The sequence below is a fragment of the Micropterus salmoides genome, unplaced genomic scaffold (genome assembly GCF_014851395.1).
Source record: "Micropterus salmoides isolate LMB-PRFRI ecotype aquatic unplaced genomic scaffold, ASM1485139v1 Ms_hic_scaffold_1, whole genome shotgun sequence".
Taxonomy (NCBI): Eukaryota; Metazoa; Chordata; class Actinopteri; order Centrarchiformes; family Centrarchidae; genus Micropterus; species Micropterus salmoides.
This window is the reverse complement of record NW_024040040.1, coordinates 19861691-19871068: the sequence shown is the minus strand read 5'-3', so window position 1 is coordinate 19871068 and position 9378 is coordinate 19861691. Positions and strand designations below refer to the sequence as shown.

General features: G+C 38.6%; 1 long non-coding RNA gene across 1 annotated transcript; it reads right to left on the bottom strand.

Annotated features, from left to right (window-relative positions):
* Nucleotides 1-1735: 1735 nt before the first annotated feature.
* LOC119899620 lies at nt 1736-8437 on the bottom strand. The gene is made up of 4 exons (XR_005443879.1): nt 8212-8437; nt 5874-5964; nt 1988-2123; nt 1736-1774 (listed from the first exon to the last, which is right to left on the bottom strand). It is a non-coding gene; the product is annotated as an uncharacterized LOC119899620 (long non-coding RNA).
* Between the last annotated feature and the right edge of the window lie 941 nt (nt 8438-9378).

Below are 9378 nucleotides of genomic sequence, written 5' to 3'. Positions count from 1 at the left end.
ACTGATTTTGATTCAGTAACGAGTTGGCTAGCTAACTGTTTGCAACAGGTAGCTGTGCTAACAGCTGCGGTAACATTGGGCAAAGCTAAAAACAGGCTGATACACATTTTCCCGTTTCCATCAGTTAGACTACATGAACGTGAATCTTTCGTGTTAGACTCATAAAATGTACGTTGTTTTGCATGTTAGAGCTTCCATGGTGACAGCATTATTATCTCTGATGAGGACTGCATTCCCGAGCCAAGCACAGACCGGGACAGGCCCGGGGTTGAGGCAAAGCAGAGGAAGGAGGGCTGCCAGGGTCCAAGGAAGAAGAGGCAGGACGGGGAGGACGAGGTGCAAGCCGAGCAGCACATACCTGCGTTGAGCTTCACACTCCAACAACGGCATATGAACAGGTATATATATTTTAATATTAGTCTATTGTCTCCCAGTGTACTTGTCTCAAAGTTTCTCTGGTGTTTCCCCCTAAGCCCTTTGGGTGTCAAAAATAAAGTGCTATGTAATCCATCACTATTGTTATTACTTTTTATTATTTATTGCTTACAACAACTAACTACAGCTCTGCTTCAGCCATCGGCTCATCTGTGTTATGTACAATTACCTGGTGTGTAATGTAGACACAGAAGTCCTGTTAGAGAACAACAAACCCCTGTTCAATAAAAATATCTGATGATGTTGATGAACGTTCCTTGCAATTACACAGACCTTTCCCATTTGGGTTCTAACAACTATATATTCCTTTACAGACCAGAATCTGAGGACTGTGGACAACATCCAGACTACAGTGTTTCCATGTACCACACATGGTTGATCTTCCAGACCCAGGACAGAGTAACAAACAGTTCAGTCAGGCAGCATACAGACAGTTTGTAGTGTGGCAGTGTGGAGCACTTAGACACAGAGTCGTGATACTGAGTTGCTGTTTCTGGAAGATATGCAACTGTTCTCCTGATCCATTAGGATAATACAGAGGTTTAATACTAGCAGGGTGTAAGATGTAATGTCACTAACTGACACAGTGCTACACAAATAATTATATCCACTGTGTTGATGAATACCTGTACATTGTTTTTGTTTTATTCCCAGGAGGGTAGAGAAAACACAAAGTTATTTTTCCCTGTTCTAGATAATATGTTCATTTTTTTTTAAATTAAGCATTGAAAATGATAAATGCCTTTTCTTTACACTTGCAGCATAAACAATCAAGCAACTACATTTATGTCTTATGTCTCCAATAATGACATCCAAATGTGGGATAACACTTGTTTATTGATATTAAATACTACTAAAACTACAACCCATATCACAAATAGATCATTTTAAACATCATTAAAAATAAGTATATACAGGAATCGACAAGGTGTGTCCAGAGGTGTGTTGACTGATTATGAAGACAGTTCAGAATTTGCATGTAGCATCATATTGCTGCTGTGGAGATGATTAAATATATCACAATCACCTCTCTGACATGATTACCACATTTCAAAACCAACCATATTACTTTTTGTTTTATATTATAATAATAATAATCTTTATTATATATTTTGCTGTATCTAGCAACACAGTTGGGGCAGGGACACCTGACTGAACCCCATGTTGACAGGGATCATCAGGTCTCCTGGTTCTGCTTCTAGGCATCTCCTCAGTAGTAGACAACCGGAGGAGGAGGAGGGTGGCACTCTGGAGGTCTGCGATGTAACTGTATTCCTTCTCCACCTTCAATGAGTACAAGCTCCACTTCTTGGACTTTTTGTTGTACACCTTGCTGTACCTGATAATACAGAAAGGAGGATCAGCTTAGTAAAAAGTTTCTAACACCTGACATTGTTCTCTTATAGAGTAGTTAGCATTCCCACATAAAATGCAATCAAAACAATAAATCAGCACCATCTATCTGTATTCCTCATACTGTTTAATATTTTTTGATACATCACTTATAAATGTATTGAGTAAAATGCATAGGAGTACTCATAATGCAACACACTGAACTGTGTCATCAGCTTTTCTCCCGGCTGGACTGTGGACATGGTGGTTGTAATTAAGGCCAACCAGCATGGTCCGATCAGCCTATACTGGATAAGTACAGCAGGGCTATGAAAGACTCCAAATCTGCAGGTGACCTGAGGGCACAGTAGAAATAAAACATATAGGATTTTGTTACTTCTGGTAAAATAAGTAATGGCATAACCGCACCAATTGCAGTAAAAAGTTTTCACACAGTAGGTTTAGCTATGAACAATGTCAAACTATATTATAGGTAGTTTATATACCAGAAACACAGATACTTGGGGACCTTTAACCATCATTGTTTATGTAACGTTATACTAACGTTGAAATGTCTTTCTCATATCTACAAACACACAGCGACATCACCACATTTGTAAAGCTCGTCCGGTCTGAGAGCTGACCGGCTGCATTCGGTCCGAATGGAACGCGTGGCTGTGTTTACAGCCTGTTTTTATGCTCTCTTTTTCAGTGCACCTAACTTTTTAATATGCACTGATGTATATAGACAGTTTCAACAAATATGACAAAAAGTGTTTTAGAAGCTTGCCTACCCTGCCTTTATGTAACTTTATACAAACAGCAATGGTTCTCCATTTGTTGCATGAGGAAATACATTTAGCTGCAATGCTGTCGCACTAAGTAGGAGAGTTTCTGTGTGTCTGATTTACTGTGTGTGTGTGTGTGTGTGTGTGTGTGTGTGTGTGTGTGTGTGTATAAAGATGTGGAAAGTAAGAGCAACAGTGGTGCCAGTGGTAATCGGAGCACTGTTATGCTGACTGTTTTCTGCTTTCTGCTTATCATCTGTCTGTCGTGTTTTTGCCAAGCATCTGTCAGTTTTTTGGTCATCCTCTGTCGTGTTTTTGCAAAGCATGAATTCCTTCAACAAGTTCACTCAAAGCTCACACAGGTCATAAGCAAATTCACTCAAAGCTCATATTGGCTATAATAACCAAAGGTTGGAAGTTGACAATCAAACCCCCTTAATCAGTAATTAAGCATGTAGTCTTAATATTAGCAGATTAACACATCAGCAGTTCCTCATGTAATCACAACAGTAGATAACAGCAGAACGAAGCATGCATGCACTTTCACAGTGTCAGCAGATCTTGCGCACCTGCAGCCTCTCCTATGGACATAATCTACAGTAGATGACAGTTGGACAAGGCAAATCATCTGCAGCCACTTCCTGCAGTCATTCCTCCCACTCAAGCATCTAACCACAGTGAGCTTGTTTCTGTGTTCATGACTACAGTTCACTACTTATAAGTAAAAACCAAAGCACATCTATGTAAAAAGAAAATGATTAAGAATGATTAATGATTAATACTAGTAAAATGATTAAAACACATAGAGGACCACACACTCTCAGAGCTATAGAGTTTCAGTGTTGTGATCTTAACTTTACACTATAAAATAATACTTTAAATGATGCCAATGCAGACCACCTTCGCTCTAGCAATTAATGATAACAATTTAGGCTGTAATGTTCTAAAATAATTCTCAACAGTAGCTTCTATTTAGTGAAGCTTCATTTAATGTAGAGTAGCTAGTAGCTTAGCTCACTACATTTTCCAAGTAGCTTGCCCAACACTTCCAACTGTGTCTGTGGATCAAGGACTTTTTGACTAACCGCCCACCAGAGGTGGTAGAGTAGCCTAAAACTGTACTCAAGTAAAAATACTGTAACTATGCAAAAACAAGTACTCAAGTAGAAGTAAAGGTGGTCATCAAAATAACTACTTGGGAAAGAGTACAAAAGTATTCACTACAAAAAAACACTTGAGAAGTGAGTAACCTAGTGAGTAACTTAAAGGGCCAAGTTTTCAGCGGCCACTAGTGGTGCGGTTTTAAGACTTCAACCAGGCGTGTGCTCGTACACATGCTTGCTTGAACTCATGAGCGAGCATAACTTGAAACACAACCGCTTTCATACAGAGATCCCACAATAAATGCGGAAACACTGGCATGCCAGCAGTGGTTTTTCTCCAGACATGTTCAGGCTCTGTTACTTATCAACTTGAGGTTGAACTAATCCATGCTCGTCACATGATAATGTTACATTAACTGCATTTAGCTGAAGTGATACATTTTCGTTTGCTCGCTTGTCTGGTTTTCAGTAACTAACTTTACTATCTGTGTAGTTTCTCCGGAGGTACAGCAATGTCACCCCAGCTAAATGTGTTTGATGATATGAAAATGGTTACTGAGCTGGACTGAATATTACAAATGAGATTGTTGTTACACTTTAAAACAGTTAGACTGCAGTAAGTAACGTTACTCTAATGTTAGTGGATGGGTCTTCCTCTGTGTTGATGTCAGCTTTTTGTTGCAGTAGCCTATTGTATATTATGTGCAAGGTGCGATTTGTGTAAAAACCAGAGGGGGACCACAAGGACACTGAGCTGTTTGTCATCATAGAAACAGATCATCAGATTGTGATGTTTAATGCAGCTTCAGTTATATCGGCTGCCTTCCCTTCGACACGTCTCGTGACTGTTAATAGACTATTTCTCATGACTTGTAACAATCACATGGTGCCGTGGGTGGGACATTGAGCAAGATGAAAGAGTGGTGATTACAGACAGAGAGAGAGCCCTCCATCGCAAATCGCACCCTGAATATGTGGGTCATGTTAGTTTCAGCGACTGAGATGGTGAAGAAGCTGTTTACCTGAGTATCGGTAAAACAACAATAAATCTTAATTGAACATTACAAAGCAAACAGTGGCAGGTCCAAGTTTATGTAGCGTTAGCTGCTGCCCTGTCGCTCCACATTTGCTTTGTACCATTACATAATTTCTTGTTAAATCAACACTTACCGGTGGTACAGAGGATAGTAATATGGGTCGCGTTAGTTGGTGAAGTAATGTGGAAAGCGATACAACTTTGCACCATAACATTAGCAACTGCTCTGCGTTAGCCAGGTCAAAATCACTATGAAATGCCTTTGGTGTCTTCCTCAGAATCACTTAGTCAACATGAACATGTTGTAAAATAATTGAATTCTGAGGTTTTCTAAAAAAATGACCAAACATTTACACACACATCTGTACAATGATTAGTCTATAGAGACTTACCTCATTTTATACCATTTTCTTTGATTGGGTGCATAAGGTTTTTGTCCCACTTATGGTGCTTTCAGAGCAAAAGCGATCGTTTGGGGCGATGAGTATACATACAAAGTCAATGCAAAGGAGCCGATTTCCTGTCGGGCGGTGCAAAGCAACACGAAGGCAACGTGAAGGAATTTGAGTGAGTTGAATATTTTCAACTCAAGCGAGAAATTCGCATGACGCTGAGTCGCGATAGCCTATCAACGTTGAGATTGTCCGTATGTCACTGACAGCTTCAGAGCGTTGTGTGGAGAGGGCCAAAATCTGGCTGGCGAAGAGCTGCTAAACTTGGGAGAGAGGAGCAGGGAGCAGCGCTCCAGCTTTTGGACAAAAACACCCGTAGTCAGCAAATGGCCTATTTCTCTCAAATATTGTTCACAGTCTAAACATATATATGGCTTTAACTTGAAAGAAATAATGATTCGAATTTTTTATCGTGAAAACATTTTTGGTGATATTGCCCAGTCCTACTCACATTAGATTGCCCACCCAAAAAATTTGAAACATTAGTTTCTCATCACTTTTGACTTCATGAATGTAAGGAGATACCATCTGACCAACCTTTTGCGTCGGTATTTGAGAAATTCACCTTGAAAAAATCCTTATGAGATTTAGTAGAAAATGTTTAACTTAATAAGGTCACATAGGAAAAATGTTTTCTCACGGACTTCTCAAAGGATTATAATTGCTCTTACTTAACAGTCACTTACTGAATTCTTTTGCGAATACTCACTGAGAAAAGTGCACTTACTCATTGGACTGCTTAAGGTCACAAAAAGCCAGTCTTTTTGGGGGGAATGTGTAGCATTTAGGTCAGTGTTTACGGCGTGAACCAAAAAAACCTGCATAAAAAGAGACAGAGAGAGACATGAAAGACACTCATCTGTTCAAGAGGTGAACACATCCAGAGAGCCGACCTCCATCTGCAGAGCTTCATTTCCCTGCTGCTCCACCCAACCTCCTGAAGTAAGACAAGCTGTATGGTCTTGCTCTCTCTGCCTGGCTTCATATAGACGATGCTTATGCACTTACCTCAGATTGACCTCAGATTTTTAAAATCATTGTTTTTTTAAAGATTCGTGAAGGTTAATACATTTTAATTCATTTACATTTTAAAATTTGATTACTTTCAAAACACTAGATTTCCTACTTTTGTTTCAATTCTCTTAATTTGAAGATTTAATCTTGATATATGTGAATGTGAACATGAAGGTCCTCGTAAATTCAACCAACACAATTAGATGCAGAAGAGAAGTGTGAACAAAAAGTTTTTTTAATAATAATAATAATGATAATAATCTTTATTTGTAGAGCACTTTTCAAAAACAAGTTACAAAGTGCTTTAACAAGTGTAAAGACAATAATACCCAAGAGACAATAATACAAAAACAATACAAGATAAATGAATGAATATAAAATTAGTAAAATAGAATAAAATAAAAGGCATAAAATAAAGTCACATAAGATCGGGAAAGGCTCTCCTATAAAAGTATGTTTTAAGAAGGGACTTAAAAGAGTTCACTGACTCAGCCGACCTGATTTCCTCGGGCAGGCTGTTCCAGAGCCTCGGGGCCCTGACATCAAACGCTCTGTCCCCTTTAGTTTTCAGTCAAGACTCAAGAACAGACAACAGACCTCTTCCCGAGGATCTCAAGGTACGTGCTGGTGCGTATGGGACTAAAAGTTCAGAAATATAACAAGGCGAGAGGCCATGAAGAGCTTTAAAAGTAATCAATAGAATTTTAAAGTCAATTCTAAAACATACTGGGAGCCAGTGTAATGAAGCTAAAATAGGAGTAATGTGGTCATATTTCTTTGTTCTGGTTAAAAGCCTGGCAGCTGAGTTCTGGACAGTCTGGAGTCGATCAACAGATTTTTGGGTTAAACAGGTGAAAAGGCTGTTGCAATAATCCAGGCGTGATGAGATGAAGGTGTGTAAAATGGTCTCGGTGTCCTTAAAAGTTAACATAGATCGAATTTTTGCTATATTTCTAAGTTGATAAAAACATGATTTAACAAGCTTTGTGGTGTGCTGCTCGAAATTTAAATTACTATCAAACCAAACACCAAGGTTCTTTGCAACAGGCTTAATGTGATTTGCTAGGGAACCAGCAGATGGCAGTATTCGATTTGCCATCTGCTGGGACCCAATGACCAGGATTTCTGTTTTGTCTGAGTTCAGCTGGAGGAAATTATTTGACATCCATTTTTTAACTTCACAAAGGCAGTTGTTAAGTGAACTCAGCATTCCAGGGTCTGTGGATCTGACGGGCAAGTATATTTGTGTGTCATCAGCATAAATATGAAAAGAAATGCCATGTTTATGATATGATATAATATAAATATTTTGTTATTTTCCAGGACAGTGAGAAGCTGTTTGGACACAATTCTTTCTAGAATCTTTGCAATAAAAGGCAGTTTTGAAATTGGTCTAAAATTATGTGGGAGGGAGGGATCTAAACCAGGTTTCTTTAAAAGCGGGTTCACGCAAGCCGTTTTAAAATAATCAGGGACACAACCAGTAGATAGGGAGCTGTTGAAAACAGAGATCAAATAGGGCCCAACAGAATCTATTACTTTAAGTAAAAACTTTGTAGGTATTACATCAAGTGGGCTGGAGGACACTCTCATTTGTGATACTGTTTTTAAAAGCTCAGACAAGTCGATGGGATAAAACTGGTTAAAACTCTCTTGTTGCTGGTGAGGAACCTCTGAGTAAGAGGCCGCGGGGGTAATAGAGGCTCTGATTGACACCACGTTATGGGTTTGCCCTTTGACATGTTGTTTGAAGTTAAAAGAAGTGGCCATATTTAAAAAGTCAGTTGCATTAACATTGGTGGGGTCATCAACATGAATATTAAAATCGCCACAAAGAACAATTGTGTCATAATTTAAAACCAGAGTAGATAAATATTCAGGAAGTTCTGATAAAAATCCTCCAGGCGGTTTTGGGGGGCGATAAATTATAATAGCCCCATGCAGCATGCAAGAAAGGCATTAAATCTCATCAATCAAATCAAGAACATGATCCCTTATACTGTGCTGTATGTGTCTGTATGGTGTGTGGAATTTAGGCGTAGGCTACTTACTTTACTATGTGAACTCTCTCCCAGCTCTCAGACATCTTATTGCCAGTGCTCCATCATGGCGAAGCCGGGTACACTGTTCCTCCTCCTAGCAGGTAAGCAATATTAATTTTAGGGGAATTTGATGACTAGCCTGTATTTGACACATTTGTTCCCAAAATCAATTTAAAAGTAAAATCCTCTTTTCAGACATTACAGTGACATGCACCTGCAGTCATGCACATTTGTCTTTATTGTGCAAATTTCTATAAATACAAACTTTACCAACATGATACATTTTTAAAACATATGCTCATCCATGATATCAATATAAATCAAACTAAGGGTAGTGTTTAATGAGAAAGTTTGTTTATATTTTATTTCATACACTGGAGAGATTTGGTCATGATTTATACTTACTTATACTATACCATCAGATTGAAGCCAGCCATTCACACTATGGGGAAATATGTTGCATGACTAAATAGTTTTCTCAGTCTTTTGCACCCAGAATGTATTGCATTGATAAATGTCATTTAGAGTCAGAGGTGTGAATTGGGAATGAAAGGAAAGTTAGTCTTGATAGATCAGTGTATAATGTCTCTCATTTCTCTTTCCTTCAAACCTAACCTGTAGTCGCTGCTAGCCAGGTTGACCTTCTGACAGCTCAAAATGTTATTACTGGTTCTAGACATGTGGACATCAGCACATGTCCCATCAGTTTTTATGGACGCCAATTCTCAGTGGTAGATGTGAGTAAAATGAAACCATGTTTGAGGAAAGGCTTGTCTTTCTCTCTTCTGTTATTATCTAACAGACAGAATGTTTGACTGTTAGCTAAGATATCTAATACAGACTTCAGCGACACACCATCAGGGCTTTGATGCATTAAGACTTCCCTAAGGCTGTGAGAACGGCTTGTGTCAATTAAAACAATGCTATATTGTGACCCCCAAGCTTAACAGTTTATGCATAGAATTAACCAAGTGTAGATTAAACATGCACAACTACAGCTAACTAAAACAACAGTCTCAGAACAATGTGTCCCTGAGATCAATATAAAATTACATAGTTCCTTCCAAGAAATTATTAGGACATTATAACGAAATGGCAGAACCATAAGAACATTAACAAATTCTTAAAAGCCTCAAAGAGTAACACTAGCCAGTATTTAAAATTGTATAATCATTA